This window comes from Leucoraja erinacea, chromosome 21 (assembly GCF_028641065.1).
Source record: "Leucoraja erinacea ecotype New England chromosome 21, Leri_hhj_1, whole genome shotgun sequence".
NCBI lineage: Eukaryota > Metazoa > Chordata > Chondrichthyes > Rajiformes > Rajidae > Leucoraja > Leucoraja erinaceus.
The window spans coordinates 3673492-3694201 of record NC_073397.1 but is presented as its reverse complement, the minus strand read 5'-3'; positions in this window follow the sequence as shown (position 1 = coordinate 3694201).

The following is a 20710-nucleotide window of genomic DNA, read 5'->3' as shown; positions in this document are numbered from 1 at the left end:
ATTTCATAATCTCCCCAAATTCTTCTGAACCTCTGGCACGGTGGCACAGCGGTAGAATTGCTGCCTTACAGCGCCAGAGACCCAGCAGAAACTCTGCCTGTACAGACTTTGTACATTCCCCATGTGACCATGTGGATTTTCTCCACATCTTCGGTTTCCTCCCACACTCCAAAGACGTACAAGGTAGCAGGTTAATTGGTTTGGTATTAGTGTAAATTGTCCCTCGTATGTGTAGCATAATGTTAATGTGCAGGGATTAAAGGTTGGAGTCAGTGGGCCGAAGGGCCTGTTAACATGCTGTATCTCTAAAGTAAACTAAAAAAAAACTGTTACAATTGTCTATATAGCAAGTGTGGCAGGAATACATCACCACCACAAAGATTGGTCAGTAACAACATGAAAATGACCACACAGTTTGGAGATATTTATTTGAAAAATAAGTATTAAGACCACTAAGGGCACCGTACAATTGGCAGCCCCGCCAACAGTCTTTTTTCAATTTTTAGTGTGTGTTAAAAGTTTGCGTAAATGGTCTTTGCTTTGTTCTATGTTGGGGGAGGGGGTAGGGTTTGGGGGAAACTTTTTTGTAGTTTCTTACCTTGCCGGAGACACGATTATTTTCCGGATTGCATTCTCCGGTCGTTCTGCGGCCTACCATCGATGAAACTGGAGGCCTCCAAGACTGACTTGAGCCCTCCTGCGGGGCGTAGACTTAACATCGGAGTCAATCCCTTGCCTGGGAGTGCTCCAAAATGTGGCCTTACCATAGTGAGCTCGCAGTCTTGGGAGTGGCTAGTCGGGAGCTCCAATGTTGCGGAAGGTTCGACCAGCCCCGACGTGGGGTCCGATCGCTGGCGCGCTGGAGCTGACATCCCCCCGATGCAGGAGCTGATCGCCCCGATACGGATGGCCCAAACGCTGCCGGCTACGGGAGTGAAGATCGTCCCGTCAACGGACGGCTTGTGGCAGAGCAAAGAAGGGAAGAGATTTGAACTTTTTTTCGCCTTCCACCACAGTGAGAAATGTGGAGGAGTCACTGTGGTGGATGTTTATGTTAAAATGTGTTTTGTGTGTTCTGTTGCTTTTTAGGACTGACGGCAAATTAAATTGCTCGTATGTTGCAAAACATACTTGGCTAATAAATGGTGATTGTGAATGTGATTGTGAAATGTATAAGTATTAGGAAATAGCAGGTGGTCAAAAAGAATCAGAGGGTGAAGAGCGTAGAGGGAAGTAGGTGTGTAAATTGAAGATATGACCCACAGAGTTGTGCTCTATTCAGGTGCAGGATCTTCCATGTAGACTAATTCATGGGACAGAACTGAAGTGATTGTGTCACATTTCCTCAAAACCTGACCTTGGTCGAAGGTTTCCGGATCCTTGATGTGACAGTAATTTACTGCAGCAGAACAGTATGACAGGTGGAACTTCTGATGGGTTCTAGTGGCTACAGGAATACACCTGCCCGTGTGTTCTAGTTTTAACAAAATGGTTGAAAGTAGATTTCCCATCCCAGCAGAGCACTGAAGCTGCGAAACTCTGCAAAAGATGCAGATTGCAAAACAACACAAACTCTGCAGAAAGCATAAAAGCCCTGTGCATGCAAGCAGCAAGTGGAGAAACTGTAATGAAAGTGGATTTCATATTGTGAAAAGGTCATAAGGAAAAGTAGAATTAGGCCATTCGCCCCATCAAGTCTACTCCATCATTCAATCAAGGCTGATCTATCTCTCTCCCCGAATCCCATTCTCCTGCCTTCTCCCCATAACATCAGACACCTGTACTAATTAATAATCTATCTGTCACTGCCTTAAAAATATCCACTGACTTGGCCTCCACAGTCTTCTGTGGCGAAGAATTGCACAGATTCACCACCCTCTGATAAAGCAGTGTCACGTCATCTCCTTCCTAAAATAACGTCTTTTAATTCTGAGGCTGTAACCTCTAGTCCTAGACTCTCCCACTCGTGGAAACATCCTCTCCACATCCACTCAATCCAGGCCTTTCACTATTCTGTATGTTTCAATGAGGTCCCCCCTCATTCTTCTCATCTCCAGCAAGTACAGGCCCAGTGCCGACACACACACATCATATGTTAACCCACTCATACCTGGGATCATTCTTGTAAACCTCCTCTGGACCCTCTCCAGAACCAGCACATCCTTCCTCAGATATGGTGCCCAAAATTGCTCACAATATTGCTCACAAATGCTGCCTTACCAGTGCCTTATCGAGCTTCAGCATTGCATGCCTGTTTTGTTATACAAGCTCTCTTGAAATAAATGTAATTGTTCATTGCACTCTGTAAAGCACTTTGGTTCAAATACTGGTTTTGTTGAAAAGTGCTATATAAATAAACATTATTATTATTATTATTATTATTATTATTATTATTATTGCGTTCATTTTTGTTTCAATTGGTAATAACCCTTTTATCTCATTAACTCAGACTGCTTCTTATTAGAACTGAGAGATGAGTAGTGGTAAAGAGATCAGGACAGTTTGTCTTGGAGGTTGCCAAGCCATCCTGTATGCCCGATTCACCCGCTGCGGATTGAGGACTCGCTCACTGCGGATGGTGAGGGTGGAGGGGCCCCCCAGTAGGCCCGGCTCACTCACCACGGGCCCTGAACTCGGCCCCAAGCTATCGGCATTGATGGGAGCCACACCGCCAGCTGTGAGGTGGGACCCGCAAGCAACCCGCGAGAATGAGGAGGGTAGTCAGAGAATGAGGAGGGACCGTCGAAGAGTGGGGAGGGACTGTCCGAGAGTGAGGAGGGACTGTCCGAGAGTGAGGAGGGCCACCAGAAGACAGGGAGGGCCGGAGAGAGCTACCTGGCAGAAGGGGACACCAAGAATGAAGGGGGACCTGGCAGTTGGGGGGTGGAGCTGCTGCCACTTGCAGTGGCAGGCAGAAGATAGGGAGGGAGGGAGGGAGGGATGATAAGACTGTTTGATTAACTTTTGCAACTTGGTTGGCACCAGAAATGTGCTGACTCCTTGTGAATGAACTGCCTAGCTGAGGTCTGCTGTATCATTTAACCGGGTTGGATGCAAAATAAGCATTGCTCTCTACCTAGGTACACAGAACAATAAAGTATCATTGAAATAATCATTGAATGTTTGCCAAGTTGCTTTTCATGTGATTACAATTGCTGATGAAACCACTGCCTTCTGAGTGATGGAGGCAGGACGACCTTATAGATGATGCGTTCAGCCAGAAAAAGAGGTGGAATTTTATTTTAACCCTTGCCGAGATAAATGGTGAATAAGATAACATTTTTCTAATTCTGAATCTCAAGACTCAAGGCCAATCTCAAGACTCAAGGTCTGAGAAATGATTTGTCACACAGCATGGAAACAGATCATTTAGCCCATTGAGTCCACACCGTACCAATGGGAGCACCTGGAGGAAACCCATTCGATCAGAGAGAGTGCAAACTCCACACAAACAGCACCCATTGTCAAGATTGAACCTGGATCACTGGAGCTCTGAGGCAGCGGCAGATGTGCCAATGTGCCTCCCACATGTTTTTTGAAGAAAGTATGTTCATCAATAATATCCAACACAGTAATTAACTACGACTTTTATGAGGCTCGGAAATGTTTGAGACATTAAACCTCAGCTTTATTTGTAATGAGTGCTGAGTTTAACTTCCATTGATGTGTAGGAAGGAACTGCAGATGCTGGTTTAAACCGACGATAGATACAAAATGCTTGAGTAACTCAGCGGGACAGGCAGCATCTGTGGATAGAAGGAATAGGTGATGTATCGGGTCGTGACCATTCTTCAGACTGAGAGTTGAGCGAGGGTGATTAATTTTACCGATTGTGTCCCTCATTGTCACTATCCCCTCAACCGATAATGAACCAATTTGTGTTTAATTTCCATTGAGTTTAAGCGGCACTGAATTTAACCTCTCGAACTATTGCCCACACAGATCCTTCAAATATCAAATGGTCCTGCCCAGAAATAAACAGTAAAAAGATCAGGAATCAATTTTCAACATCACATCATGAGCTATAATCTGAAACAGCAGATCTTTAAAGACATTTATAGAATACGATCGCCTCTATTAATCACCTGACCTGCTTCATAGTCTGAATTAGCATATGGAGGCTTCATGTTAACGATATTAACTGTACTCCACTTTCATGCTTTATTTAGTGATCTAAATTGTGGAACATTTTGTTCCATTGGTTTTCTACGGCTTATCCATCTGTAGGATTTAAAAAGCTGGCAATTTATCTTGTATCATCTCTTCCTCTTTAAATATAATAACAGCTTGCACAATGGTCCCTGACCCTATCTGCAAGATTCCCTGTACAGAATACAACGTTCTGTACACCAACAATTGCTGTACAGAACGTTGCGGTAATTTATATGAATTCACGGGTAATTTTATTTAACATCTGTACTGTTGTATTTAAAGTGTTTGTACTGCTATAACATGTGGCATTTTCTCACTTACAACAAACCTTTTCAAGGATGGACATAAAATGCTGGTGTAACTCAGCGGGACAGGCAGCATCCCTGGAGAGAAGGAATGGGTGACGTTTAGGGTCGAGACCCTTCTTCAGTCTCGACGAGAAACCTCACCCATTCCTTCTCTCCTGAGATGCCGCCTGTCCCGCTGAGTTACTCCAGCATTTTGTCTATCTCCAGTTTAAACCAGCATCTGCAGTTCCTTCCTACACAAACCTTTGCAAGAGTCCTGTGCCGTGCTGCTGGGAAACTGTGGAGGAGGTTTGCCTCAACCGGGCAGGTTTATCCTTACACTAGAGGAAAGTAGGTGTAAGAGACAACGACGGCAATAGTTGGATAGAACAGGTTTGGAGGGATATGGGCCGAACGCGGGCAGGCGGGACTAGTGTAGCTGGGACATGTTGGTCGATGTGGGCAAGTTGGGCCTGTATGCTCCACTGTATCACTCTATGACTCTGATTCTAATCGCAAAGGGGAAACATGGCCTAACAATTCATCGAAAGATACTAATTGGTGCCAAGCTCTGCTCTGATTTGAACAAGCTTATTTGTAGCTCCAGTCCTGAACTACATGGTTTGAAGTGCAGTCAGGATCAGGAGGTAATAAATAGTGTGATTGATGATAGCTGTGCACACTTCAGAAACTCTGCCAATTCATGGCTCATGGAATGACTTCTGTACGATTTGAACCACAAATGGATTCAATAAAGAATTAATGCATTTGTAGCAACTACAAAGTTATCCTGAGGTGAAATACATTAGATAGATAATACAAAACACTTAGCTATGTATTATTCACATGGTGCATTCCAGCTAAAAGCTGCAGGAACTATCCTGTCTCCAAAGTCCCTCATCTCCTGAGTGCAGCTATAGAGGACTGATTTTCTTCAGTTTTGTTCTCTATCCTAGGCTGAATGCAGAGACTGCACATACAATGCAGCTTCTGTTGGACACAGAGTGCAGGAGTAATGAAGCATGCACAAGGCATCAAAAGTTGTATGGAACAGACTGCTGGTCCGTCTGCTGGCAATGGGGTTGTCAATGTTTGTACCCAAGGAGGGAAGTGATCAAATATGCACAATATAACCATTTCATCTTTTGCTTCTGGGAAAACAAAAAAAGTCTTTAGAGCAACTTGCCTCAGAATTGGAATGAATTGGACAGAACCTCCACGGAACAGACCAGCATGCTCCATGGAAGAAATGGACACAGTTTAGATGGGACGAAAAAGACGGAAATCTGAAGCAAAAACAGTAAATTCAAGGAAGAAAAGTCAAACAAACAGCGGATGCTGTCAATCATCCTGCAGGTCAGGCACAATCTGTGGGGATAAGGTCAACATTTTAGACCCAGGGCCCCTCTTCATAACTGGAAAAGCAAATAATTTGTTGTCTAACTTTGGTGTAACCCTGCACCTGCTGTTCCTTCATACACAAAGTGAATAAACAAGTGTTATTTAAGATGTAGTGAGGAAAAGGGGTAGAGAGTAAATAGACCAGACTCCCCATCATTGACTCAATCTACACGTTATGCTCCATTGGGAAAGCAGCCAACATAATCAAACAATTTTCCCACTACAGACATTCTTTCTTCTCCTTGCTCAACCCCCTACTATTTTCCCTATACACTCACAATGGTGCAGACAAATGTGGCTCTATCTACAGGTTTGCAAATGATACCACTCTGGTGGGATGGATCATGAAGGAATACAGGAAGGAGGCAGAGAACTTAGTAATATGGTAGGTACACAAAAATGCTGGAGAAACTCAGCGGGTGCAGCAGCATCTATGGAGCGAAGGAAATAGGTAACGTTTCGGGCCAAAACCCTTCTTCACCCGCTGAGTTTCTCCAGCATTTTTGTGTACCTTAGTAATATGGTGCCAGGACAACAACCTCTCCCTCAACGTCAACAATATGAATGAGGTAGTTAATGACTTTAGGAAGTGTGATGATAATGCTAAAGATATGTTGTGGCCAAGAAGTCACAGCAATGCCTTTACATGCTCAGCAGGTGGAGGAAGTTTAGCATGTCTCCAATGACTCTTCCAAACTTCTGTAGATTCACTCTTGAAAGTATATTGCCAGATTACATCACAGCTTGGTTTGGGAACAGCTCTGCCCAAGACTGCAAGAAATCGCAGAGGGTTGCAGATGCTGCCTAGTCCATTACACAGGCCAAACTCCCCACCATTGACTCAATCTGCACTTTACACTATCTTGAAAAAGCAGCCAAGATAATCAAAGAGTTTTCTCACCACAGCCATTCCTTCTCCTCCCTGATCACATTGAGCAGAACATACAGAAGTTTGAAAGCCCGCAGCACCAGGCTCAGAAGCAGCTTCTTCCCCTCTTTTTTCAGGCATCTGAACTGTTCTTCCATATATTTAGTTTAGTTTAGTTTAGAGATACAGCGCTGTAACAGGCCCTCCGGCCCACCGGGTCCGCGCCGACCAACGATCCCCGTACATTAACACTATCCTACACCCGCTAGGGATAATTTTTACATTTACCAAGACAATTAACCTACAAACCTGTACGTCTTTGGAGTGTGGGAGGAAACCCAAGATCTGGGAGAAAACCCAGGCAGGTCACGGGGAGAACGTACAAACTCCATACAGACAGCGCCCGTTGCCGGGAGCACACCCGTAGTCGGGATCGAACTCGGATCTCCGGCGCTGCATTTGCTGTGAGGCAGCAACTCTACCGCTGCGCCACCGTGACTGCCCTTAGCTAGGGTATAGTCTGATTCTCCTATATCTCATTGCGGACATTGGACTTTGACTCCAGAAGTGTTGTGATATACTGCTATATACTATATATTCCGCACTCTGCATCTTTCTCTTCATTCTACCTATTGTACGTGAGATTGGCTTGACATATATAACATTATCTGATTTGATTAGATAGCATGCAAAACAAAGCTTATCATTGTAACGTGGTATGCATGACAATAAAAAAAAACAATAGACAATAGACAATAGGTGCAGGAGTAGGCCATTCGGTCCTTCGAGCCAGCACCACCAAATCTAGACCTAAATTATAGTTAAATAGATAGTATCATGGACAGTGATGATGGTCATCATGAATTATAGTGGGACCTTGACCAGCTGGGAATGTAGTCTGAGGAATGGCACATGGAGTTTAACTATATATTTTTGAAGTCAAAACAAGCAGGACTGTAAAAGTGAATGAGAGGGCCCTGGGTACTGCTGTAGAGTGGAGAGATTTAGGAGTGCAAGTACATATTTCCCTGAAAGTGGCATCGCAGATAGATTGGGTTGTGAAGAAGATTTTTGGCTCAATGGGCTTCATCAGTCAGGAAACTGAGTAAAGTTTGGACACTATCTTACAGTTATAGTTTTGTTTATTGTCATGTGTACCGTGGTACAGTGTTAACTAGTCTTACGGTAGCAGAGGATATAGGTGAGGCGTTGGAGTGTTATGCTCAGTTTTTGGACACCCTACTGTAGGTATGTTACAATACTTACCTTCAGCGGCGCTGCAATTCTGCCACTGACCGTGTGCGCGATTTTGGCGCGTTTGAGGGGGGGGGGGGGTGGTTAAAGCGGTTTTCTCCGACCTGGTCGTGGATTATATTTTGTTGGTCTGCAAGCGTTTGCTAAAGAATCGTTCCGACGGCCGTTCTGTGTGGTTTTTTTTTAAATTCGCCCGACAAGTTAATCGCTGGAGTGATTTTAAAATCAGCTTCTGAAGCCGTCAACACCGACAACGGGGACGGATTTTATGTAGGGGACAGGTAAAAGAAAGTAGTTTATTTATATGTATAAAAGTGTTTCTTAAGATGCATTTAACTCACATTTTAAGTTGAGAAACGGTGATTTTTTTCCCCGAACGAACCGGCAATATTTTTGCTGCAGATATGGGGGACTAAATCACTGCAACCGCAATGTTCCAAATGGTCGCATTCCAGAAAAACCCACTCGCAAGCTGATTTAAATGGCCATTAATTTACAGGTATTAAACATTAAATTCTTTCCATTTGGCCTATAAACCCATGACAATGAGATTTAAAAATTATGTTATATTGTGAATTATTGTGTGAATGTTATTTGGACACTTAGGCTATTTAAAAATGTTAATCTATTTTTAAGAAATTGATAGATGTTTAGATCTAGTAATTGAATTTTGTAATTAGCTACAATTAGGTAACTAACTAATTATATGGTTTAATTTCAAGTCATCTAAGTAAGATTGTTTCATATTTGTTTCAGAATGCTTCAATCTATAATAACTGAAAATGTATTTTGGTTCTCTTAATTTTTAAGAACGTTTTGGGCTTTTGACTGTTCTCGATCACAGCTTTTGTATTAAGTCAGTGAAAAAGCAATAGGGAACAAGATGCTAATTTCCGAGTATGAAAATGGCCATAACTGTTTTAATACTGAAGATATGAAAGTGAATTAGGTGTCAAATTAAACTTCCTTTTATACTTTATCTGATGGGATAAATTACAGACTGAAAGAGTACAGAATTAATTTGTGAGGATGTTTCCAGGACTCAAGAAGCTGAGTTATAGGGAGAGGTTGGATAGGCTAGGGCTTTGTTCTTTGGAGCATAGGAAACTGAGGATGTTCTAGTTTTGTTTGATTCAGAGATACAACGTGGAAACAGGCCCATTGGCCCATCAAGTCCGCCCCGACCAGCGATCCCCACACTACCCTATACACAATAGGGACAATTTACACTTATACCAAACCAATTAACTTACAAACCCGTAGGTCTTTGGAGTGTGGGAGGACATCAAAGGCCTCAGAGAATACCCACTACAGGGAGAACGTACAAACTCCATACAGACAGCACCTGTGGTCGGGATCGAACCAGGGACTCTGGCCCTGTGTTGCTTGTTGCTTGTTAGGCAGCAACTCTAGCGCTGCACCACCCTGCCACCCTACACGAGGTATTTAAAATCATGAAGGACATAGATATGCTGAATGCACAGTCTTTTTCCACAGAATAGAGAAATCAAGACCGGAGGGCATCGGTTTAAGGTGAGAGGGGAAAGAGTTAACAGGAACCTGAGGGACAGCTTTTCAATACAGATGGTGGCAGGTAACAAGGAAAGTGCTGTCAAAGCAAGTAGTTGAGGCAGGTACAATAAAAACATTCAAAAGACATGAGGAAAGGTTTGGAGAGATATGGGCCAAACACAGATAAATGGGACTAGTAGGTGGGGTATCTTGGTCAGCATGGACGCGTTGGGCCAAAGGGCCTGTTTGCATGCTATAAGATTCTGACTCCAAGTGGCAGTTGGAGAGAGAAAATACAACACTTTGAAACAGCCGAGAAAGCTGTGGTGAGAGAACCTGAAATAGTTAAATCCAGTGTAGGGTCCCAGCTTTACGAAGTGCACAGATGCGGTTTGGTTTAGTTTAGTTTAGAGATACAATGTGAAAACAGGGCCTTCAGCCACACACGCCACCCACATTGATCACCCGCATGTTATCCCACTTTAGCATCCTAAACCCTCGGGCCAATTTACACAAGCCAATTAATCTACAAACCTGCACGTGGGAGGAAAACGGAGCACTCAGACAAAACCCACGGAGTCACAGGGAGACGGTACATACTCTGTGCAGACAGCACCTACAGCCAGGATCAAACCCGGGTCTGTGGCACTGTGAGGCAGCAGCTCTACAGCTGTGCCACTGTGTCCGTGAGCTTTCAATGAGCAGCACAGGAACTCAGGAAATGTTTAAGGGCAAAGCAATGGCAGTGGGACAGAGAATTAAAGAGACAAGCAGCATGATTATCAGCACCTCATATTTCGCTTGGGCAGCTTACACCCCAGCAGTATGAATATTGATTGCTCTAACATTCAAGTAACCCTTGCATCTCCTCCTCCCTCCACCCCTACACCACCCAAGTCCTTGTCCCTGCTTCAAAGTCGTCTTGTGAGTCTCATTGTCTGTAACTTGTTTTCACCTAGCGCTCAGCTAACAATGGCCTGTTTCCTTTATCATCAATACTGTTTTGCATATCATTCTATATCATTTGCTCTATATCTCTCAATATGAATGTTGCTATTTCTCATTTCCCTTTCCCCTGACTCTCAGTCTGAAGACGGGTCTCGACCCGAATAGTCACCTATTCCTTTTCACCAGAGATGTTGTCTGACCCGCTGAGTTACTCCTTTTTGTGTCTATCTTCGGTTTAAACCAGCATCTGCAGCTCTTTTGTAGATATGATTATCAGTATTGCCATCGACAGACTGGAGGGAAGTAATCTATAGAATGGATACCCAACCGGCACTCAATTTCCATGATGGATAGAATGTCACATTGAGTGCAATGAATGATATATATAATTGGAAGATGTGCAAAAGAGCCACTGGTTCACTTGGAAGTAATGCATGGGTTCCGCAATGGTGGAAAGGGGGGAGGTAAAAACTGTGTGTTATATCTCTGATAATTGCCTGGGAAACAGCTGGTAAAGATGGAATGGTTGGCTGAGACCAAGAGTAGATCAGCGAGTCATAAATTGAATATTCCCTTCGAAGGGGCTGCACGGTGGGGCAGCGGTAGAGTTGCTGCCTTACAGCACTTTCAGCGCCAGAGACCCGGGTTCGATCCCAACTACTGGTGCTGTCTGTTACGGAGTTTGTACGTTTTCCCCGTGACCTGCGTGGGTTTTCTCTGAGATCTTCGGTTTCCTCCCACACTCCAAAGACGTACAGGTTTGTAGGTTAATTGGCTTGGCGTAAATGTAAAATTGTCCCTAGTATGTGTAGGGTAGCGTTAATGTGCGGGGATCACTGGTCGGGGCAGATTCGGTGGGCCGAAGAACCTATTTGCACGCTGTATCCCTAAACTAAACTAAACTAAATGCTGGGGAGGGGAAGATATATCTGGTGGTGGAATATTATTGGATACGATGACACATAATTCCATCGTTAGATGTTGCTAGTTGGACAGTTCTTCCAAAATATTCTCCTCTTGTTCACTATTTCGAGCACTTGACAGTTTTATGTTTTGGTGGAGGACAAAGAACAACCCAACCAATAAAAATAAAATCACTCCCCTGCATAATTCCAAAATATTTTTGCAAGAGGATGATCCATTTGGGGTTTTATAACACTCTCCGAGTTGATTTAATTAAGTTAGCAGTGTCAAGGAATCCAATAAGGTTACATTGCTTTTAATCCAGCCACACCAGAGATTGCAAATGCTGGAATCTGAAGCATAAAATATAAAGTTGAAGCTATTCAGCAGGTCAGGCAGCATCTGTGGAGGGAATGGTCAAGGATGTTTTAGTCTGAAGAATAGTCCTGATACAAAAGGTCATCTGCTCATTTTCCTACACAGATGCTGCCTGATCTGTTAGTTCCTTCAGTACTTTGGATTTTTCCTTTTGACTAGTTCTATGGGAGGATCAAGGGCAGAGGTCAAATCAGTTTTGTCTGCCATCTCCTGCATATGTTCATGTGCCACTTTAATCACCCACAGCTGGACTCCACAATTGTATTCATTTACACGGCAGCTAATATTTTCCATTCAGATTTTAAGGTGGTATTCGAAGAGAGTGGCTGTATGCGAAATGATGGTGAATGGAGGCGAAATAATGTGCTGGAAGGAACTGCAGATGCCAGTTTACACCGAAGTTAGACACCGAATACTGGAGTAACTCAGCGGGGCAGGCAGCATCTCTGGAGAGAAGGAATGGGTGACGTTTCGGGTCGAGACCCCTCGTCAGACTGATGAAAGGACTCGACCCAAAATGCTACCCATTCGTTCTCTCCTGAGATGCTGCCTGTCCCGCTGAGTTACTCCAGCGTTTTGTGTCGATCTTCAGTGTGTGTATGTATCTATATATAAAAAATATATATTCAGAATGAAGGTTTGAAAAGTGAGTGAGCTGACTGACCACCAAAAGGTTCAGCTATGAGACGTTCCCAAGACATGTCAGTCTGCATCGTGAAACTCATAGATTAAGGACCTCCTGTACATTTACGTCGGAAGCTGGTTGCTGCAATTCTGTGACAGTGTGCAGAGAGTTATTTTAAATCTGATATTTGTTTCAAGAGACATTCTGGTTATTAAAAATATAAATCATCCTGTGGGTCTTATTGATGATTGAATGGTGAAATGACAATCTTCCCACAGCAATTTCTAAGCACGCGCCATGTATTAAGGGAAGTCATTCACATTGTTTGTGGAAGCATCCGGGCCTTTTGCACATCAAGGACATTGTTACAACCATTCTTCTTGTTACCTGGAAATCTATACAGTGTGTGGCATTGCATGCTTTATTGCAGCGGCTATATAAATTCACATTTTTAATCCAGTAGAGTGTAAAATAGACCTGAGAGGGAGACCAAGATACGGTGCTTACAAAATAGTAAGGAATGTCATGCAGTTTCACCAAGGTGTCAGTCATGCCTCAATTGTAGCACATTCAAATTCTCGGCTGACACTTGACTGAGGAGTTGCAGTTTAAGTTCATATGTGGCAGAAGCAGAATCAGCCAATTCAGCCCATCATGTCTACTCTGCCATTCAATCATGGCTGATCTATCTCTCTCTAACCCCATTCCCCTGCCTTCTCCCCTTAACCCCTGACACTCTTTCTAATCAAGAATCCAGCTATTTCTGCCTTAAAAAAGATCAATTGATGGCCTCCAGAGCCTTCTATGGCATTGAATTCCACAGATTCACCTCCCTCTGACTAAAGAAATTCCTCCTCATCTCCTTCCTAAAGGAACATCCTTTAGTTCTGAGGCTATGACCTCTAGTCCTAGATTTCCCCACAAGTGGAAACATCCTTTCCACACCCACTCCATCCAAGTCTTTTAGTATTCGGTAAGTTTCAATGAAGTCCCCGCTCAACCTTCTAAACTCCAGTGAGTGCAAGCCCAGTGCCATCAAACGCTAATCATAGGTTAACCCACTCATTCCTGGGATCATTTTTGTAAACCTCCTCTGGGCCCTCCCCAGAGCCAGCACATCCTTCCTCAGATATTGTGCCCAAAATTGCTTGTAATACTCCAAGTGCAGCCTGACCAGAACCTAATGGAGCCTCAGTATTACATCCCTATTTTGGTATTCTAGCCCTCTGGAAATAAATGCTTGCAATTCTAGTGAAATCTAGATAACTGTGGAGTTGGTTATCGTAGACATCTGTCAATAATCTATCCCCTGCAATGGAAACAGAGAGATCGAGAAAGGGGAGAGAGGTGTTAGAGATAGCCCAAGTGAATTTTAGTGCAGGGTGGAAGTCAGTGATAAAATTAATGAAATCAATGAGTTCTGTATGGATGCAGGAGGCGGCCCTGATGCAGTTGTTCATGCAGCAGTGTAATAATTAGGGAGGATACCAGTGTACATTTGGTACAAGGACTGCTTTGCTCAAGAAAAAGGCATCCTTAAGGCTACATTTCTGAAATCACTTCAATGACTACATATAACATGTTTTGGAACATTTATTTTCTGTAGAAGAAGTAGTCACTTTTCTTACTTGTTGAAGAGATTCACATATCATTAGCAAGGCTTCATCTATTGTCCATCCCAAACTTTTCCCGTATCTAAGTGTCTTGCTAGGCCTTTTCTGTAGTCACAAATAGGCTCAGCCAGGAACCTTCATGTGGTCCACCCTGTTTCAACAAATGTAATCAACCCGGCGTGCACAATCAAATAAGTTCAAATAGAACAAGTTGTTCTGCAGCTTTAGGCTGTGCTCGTCAGATGCAAGACAAAGAAGAAGCCAGAAAAAGTTGGCACGTTTTCCACCTCAGGGACAATAGTGAACCATACGGCTTATAATTCAAGTACACTTTTACTGCTACCATTCAGAATTATTTCTGTACTGAATTAAAATTCTTCAGCGACCTTGATAAGACTTGTGTCTCTAGATTAGTGTCTCGTAACAAAAGCACTGCACATCTCGATGAGTTTCTAACTTCTGAGTATAATGAAGCGTTCTAAGCATAATAATGAAATCTATTCAACAATAAAAAAAAGTAGGCAATAGAGACTGGAGTTTCTCAAATCTAGAGAAAGAAAAACTAGTAGCTGTGGGAACTCAATGGGCCAGGCAGCATCTGCGGAGTTAAATGGAGAGGTCCCTCATCAGGACTGAAAGAATAAAGCAGAAATGGCCAATCTAAGGAAGTGGGAGGGGGAAAGGATGGGGCAAAAGCTGGTAAAAGAGGTGAAACCAGGTGACGAGGGGTTGATTGGTAAATGAAATCAGTTGGGTGAGGGTATAGTGGAGATAACAACAATAGGTGAAGGCAATGAAGGGCTATAGACGATGTATGCTTGCATTCAAGGGTCAGGGCATTGAGGCTAAGTTCAGTTTAGTTTATTGTCACGTGTACCGAGGTACAGTGAAAAGCTTTTGTTGCGCGCTCCAAAGTCGTACAGGTTGGTAGGTTAATTGGCTTGGTATAAATGTAACTTGTCCCTAGTGTGTATAAGATAGTGTTAATATGCGGGAATCACTGGTCGGCACGGACAAGGTGGGCCAAAGGGACTGTTTCCATGGTGTATCTCTAAACTAAACTAAACTAAACTAGTCAGCGAAAAAGACAATACATAATTACAATCGAACCATTCGCAGTGTACATATAGAAGTCACGATGTAGTGTTATAGGGCTTGGTTAGGCCACAGTTTGGGGATGATGTGCAGTTCTGGCCATCCTGTTACAGGAAGGATATGGAGGCTTTGGCAGTGGTGCAGAGGAGATTACCAGACTGATGCCTGAAGAAGGGCTTATCAGCTCCAGGGAGTGGTTGGATAAACTTAGCTTGTTTTCTCTGGAATGCCGGAAGTTGCAGGGAGACATGAAAGAAGTATATAAAATTATGAGGCATAGTTTAGTTTAGTCTAGTGATAGAGTATAGAAACAAGACCTTCAGCCCACCGAGTCCGCAATAACCAGCAATAACCCTTACGCTAGTCCTTTCCTTCACATTCGGGACAAGTTACAAAAGGCAATTAACCAAAAATACCTGCACGTCTTTTGGAGGTGGGAGAGAACCAGAGCACCTGGAGAACACTTACCCAGTCACAGGGGAAAAGTACAAACTTCATTCAGATAGCACTCAATGTAAGCATTAAACCCAGTTGGCCCTTGCTGTAAGGCAGCAACTCTATTGCTGCACACTATTGATCAATCATCATTACTGGGATGTCCTGGGATGTCAGGACTGTCTTTTGAAGAAAGACTGGATAGACTTGGTTTATACTCTCTAGAATTTAGGAGATTGAGAGGGGATCTTATAGAAACTTACAAAATTCTTAAGGGGTTGGACAGGCTAGATGCAGGAAGATTGCTCCCGATGTTGGGGAAGTCCAGGACAAGGGGTCACAGCTTAAGGATAAGGGGGAAATCCTTTAAAAACCGAGATGAGAAGAACTTTTTTCACACAGAGAGTGGTGAATCTCTGGAACTCTCTGCCACAGAGGGTAGTCGAGGCCAGTTCATTGGCTATATTTAAGAGGGAGTTAGATGTAGCCCTTCTGGCTAAGGGGATCAGCGGGTATGGAGAGAAGGCAGGTACGGGATACTGAGTTGGATGATCAGCCATGATCATATTGAATGGCGGTGCAGGCTCGAAGGGCCGAATGGCCTACTCCTGCACCTAATTTCTATGTTTTCTATGTCTATTACAGGTCACAAAAAATATCTACCTTGCAGCCTGTGAATGTTTTTGTCATTTTCCTGCAGATTTGCTCCCCTCTTGCTCACCATTATTTTTGTCTCCGACTTTGTGGGCAGGAGGACATATACTGTAGACAGGGTAGTGGGTCAGAAGCATTTTCTCCGGATGGAAAAATCAAATACCAGGAGGCATAGATTTAAGGTGAGAGGGGCAAAGTTTAAAGGAGATGTGTGGGGGAAGTGTTATTTTACACAGACAGTGGTGAGTGCCTGTGATGCATTGCTGGAGATGCGGTTGAAGCAGATGTGTTAGCGACATTTGTGACTTTTGGATAGGCATATGGATATGCAACGAATCGAGGGATATGGAGTATTTGCAGGTAGATAAGGGATAGTCTTTGCATCATGTTTGGCACAGGCGTTGTGGTCCGAAGTGCATGTTCTTGTGCTATACTATTCCATGATATGCAGGGAAATGAAGGATATGGTTTATGTGGCAGGGTGGCAGAGTGGCGCAGCGATAAAGTTACTGCCTTATGGCCCTGTCCCACGGTACAAGTTCATTCCAAGAGCTCTCCTGAGTTTAAAAAAAAATCAAACGAGAATGAACGTAGCAGGTACGTCGGAGCTCGGGGACGTCTCTTAGCAGCTCGTAACGCTAATGGCAGGTACTTGGGAAGACTCGCTATTGACAGGTAAACTCAGGAAGACTCGTGAAGATTTTTCAACATGATGAAAAATGTCCACGAGAGCCCCGATTACCGACAAGTGGCCATTACTGTAAATCTCCGAGTTCGAATCAGGGCAAACTCGGGAGAGCTCTTGGAATGAACTCGTACCGTGAGACAGGGCCATTACAGTGCCAGACACGCGGGTTCGATCCTGACCGTGGGTGCTGTCTGCACGGAGTTTGCATGTTCTTCCTGTGACCGTGTGAGTTTTTTCCGGTTGCTCCGGTTTCGTCCCGCATTCCAAAATTGTCCCTCAAGTCTGGGATAAAATTATTGTACCTGGATCATTGGTCAGCGTGGACTTGGTGGGCTGACGGGCCTGTTTCCACTCTGTGTCTCCAAACTAAACTAAAAATAAATGTGCAGGCAAAGGAGATTAATTTAACTTGGCATAGTTTTCTGCATGGTCTGTCCTTGGGCTGAACTGTTTGATGCCCTGCCATCATTGCAAGGCAGTGGACCAGACCTTTGACAATGTCCACAGAGTAGCTGCTCTGGAAAGTTAGATCACATGGAATCCAAAATGACCTTGCCAACTGGGTTCAAAATTGGCTTGGAAGTGTGATTGTAGATGGTGTTTTTTCTGAGGCCTGTGACCAGTGGTGTTCTGCAGGGTTAACGCTGGCTCCACTGTTGTTCGTTGTCATTAACTATTCAGATAACAATGTAACTAACATTGTTAGTATACTTGCAGAGGCCAGATAAACTGGCAACTATTCAATCAGAATGGACAAAGAGGCCAAAAGACATGTTTCCGTGCTGTATAACTCACCAACCCAGCGGTATGAATACTGATTTCACTAACTGTAAGTAACCCTTGATTTCCCTCTCTCACTGTCCCTCTCCCATCCCAGTGCATCGACTAGTTTAACGGTCCTGATTGTATGCCTCGTTGTCACCTTCCTCTCGGCTAATCATATGCCCATCTACATTTCCTTCATCATCGTCCCCTTTGAAGTGTGTTTTCACACCTTACCCTTCCATATCTCTACATCTCCCTCTCCCCTGACTCTCAGTCTGAAGAAGGGTCTGGATCCAAAACATCACCCATTCCTTCTCTCCAGAGATGCTGCCCGGCCCGCTGAGTTACTCCAGCATTTTGTGTCTATCAACCAGCATCTGCAGTTCCTTCCTACACTATCTGACTCTTCTTGCTTTCCAAAGCCATGACATCTTCCCCAAAGTAAGATTCTGAGCTTTGAGGAAAAAGACAGCAACAAAAAGATGCCACCTTCATGATCCATCTCTGTACAAATCGAACGAGAGTGCATTTGGCTTTGTAGCATTCTGGACTTGTCCTACCACAAACAAATCTTGTGTCGAAACACCCCCAGATTTCTGCTTCTAGCATCACCGTTAAAATTGCACAACGTGGTTAATATTGCTTACCCTTGCTCTTTTACGAAACTTCAGATTTTTCTGTATTGACTTATTTCCACGTAATGCATGCACAATTTTCTGAAGTCTATTATTACAAACATCGGCTACCTTTGAGTATTGCACCATCATTTTAAAATTCATCCACAGATGCATTCGTGGGCGGCACAGTCGTGCAGCGGTAGAGTTGTTACCTTACGGCGCCAGAGAACCCGGGTTCAATCCCGGCTACGGGCGCCGTCTGTACGGAGATTGTACGTTCTCCCCGTGACCTGCGTTGGTTTTCTCCGAAAACTTCAGTTTCCTCCCACACTCCTAGTACAGGTTTGTAGGTTAATTGCCTTGGTGTAAATGTAAATTGTCCCTAATGTGTGTTGGGAGTGTTAATGTGCAGGGATCACTGGTCAGTGCAGACTCGATGGGCCAAAGGGCCTGTTTCTGTGTTGTATCTCTAAACTAAATACTAAAAAATGAATAAACTGCAGAAAGGACAATGGTCCTATAACTACTGCTACTATACTACTTACTGTTGAACCAACAATCAGAAAAACTTGTCACACATAATTCTCCTCTTTTCTTCCATTAACCAGTGAGCAACCGAGAAGAAATAATGACCAGACATAGACAAAAATTCTGGAGTAACTCAGCGGGACAGGCAGCATCTCTGTAGAGAAGGAATGGGTGACGTTTCAGGTTGGGACCCTTCCTCTGACACAATACAGTCTGAAAAAGGGTCTTGACCCGAAACATCACCCATCCCTTCTCTCCAGAGATGCTGCCTGTCCCGTGGAGTTACTCCAGCTTTTAGTGTTTTTCTTCGGTGTAAACCAGAGTCTGCAGTTCCTTCCCCCACATCTGTCCCTAAATGGATGCATCCTAGTATCATAATTGTCCCTAAAGGATGCATCCCTTGTACACAATTACCATTAACTGCACCTGAAGTTCAGCCATCTTGATAAGCAGCTGAAATCCTATTCTATCCCTAGCAAATAATTGTTTCCACATGGTATGAATCTATGCATATTCCTACACGTAGTACAGGGTGTTGGAAGCTTTGTGATGCATCTGTTCTTGCAAGCATGTTTGACACAGTGTATTAGCAGGAAGGAAGCAATTACATTTAGCAAAACTGGCATGAAGTGATCGTTCTACAATATTTAATGTTATCCCTAATCGTCAAGATTCTAGTTTGCCAGCATGTAATGGGGGCTCCCCATTATTTGATTTGCCATTTAATGCGAAGGTGACACTTGATAAAAGGCAGGCGGGATGAGCATTTGCACATGGATAATGTGATGCCTGATAGATCTTATCTTCAGAATGACTGATGACCCAACGATTGACATTCCACATGCAAAACATGAGAAATCATTGACAGTGAGTGTAATAATAAATCAGACAACTAACTAAGACTGGGAAGCACACTGGAGCGGCATGGATGCGTAGTGGTAGAGCTACTGCCTAAAGGGGCTGTCCCACTGCGGAGACCTAATCCGCGACTACAGACGAGTTTGCCCTCGACTCATACTCGCAGCATGGTCGACACGAGGTCCTAGGAAGTCTTTGTAACTCTCCTTCATGCCCGAGAGTAGTCCCCACGTACTCGTGGCCTCAGCTAGGTCGTGGCGTATTTTTCAACATGTTGAATTTGATACTTTTTTTACTCATAGGTTTAGTCAAAGTAGATCGTAGTAAGTCGGCATGTTATTCGTAGGTAATCGAGGATAGTCGATAATCGAAGGTAGTCGAAGGTAGTCAATAGATAGTCTTCAACATAGTCGAAGGGAGATCGAAGGAGATCGAAGAAGGTCGTCTTCACTCTCCACTATTCGGTGTCCAATTTTCCCGAAGCTAGTCGAAGCTAGTCTTGCACATAGTCGAAGAAGGTCTTCAACATGACATTTATTCAAACTCTCCTAAACTCTTCTAAACTTGCCATTTAGGTCGCCACAGTGGGACAGCCCCTTTACAGCGCCACAGACCCAGGTTCCATTATGCTGATGCCTCTGCCGTTGCTGGTTTTAATTCCTTACCCTCATTGACAGATTGTCCATTTCATAATCTCCCCAAATTATTCTGCACTGTTGGCACGGCGGTACAGCGGTAGATTTGTTGCCTTACGGTGCTTACAGCGCCAGAGAACAGGTTGGATCCGAGCTGTGGATGCTTGTCTGTACGGAGTTTGTACGTTCTCCCCGTGACCTGCGTGGGTTTTCTCCGAGATCCTCAGTTTCCACCCACACTCCAAGGACGTACAGTTTTGTAGGTTAGTTGGATGGTAACATGTAAAATTGCCCCTAGCATGTGTAGGATAGTGTTAGTGTAGGGGATCGCTGGTTTGTGCGGACTTGATGGGCCAAAGGGCCTGTTTCAGTGCTGTATCTCTAAACTAAACTAAACTAAACAAGAAGCATCTGAATCCATTGGTTAGCCATGTGGCTTCCCAGAGACTTACACTTAAATCTGCACATCCAGTGATAATACTTTGAAAATGAAT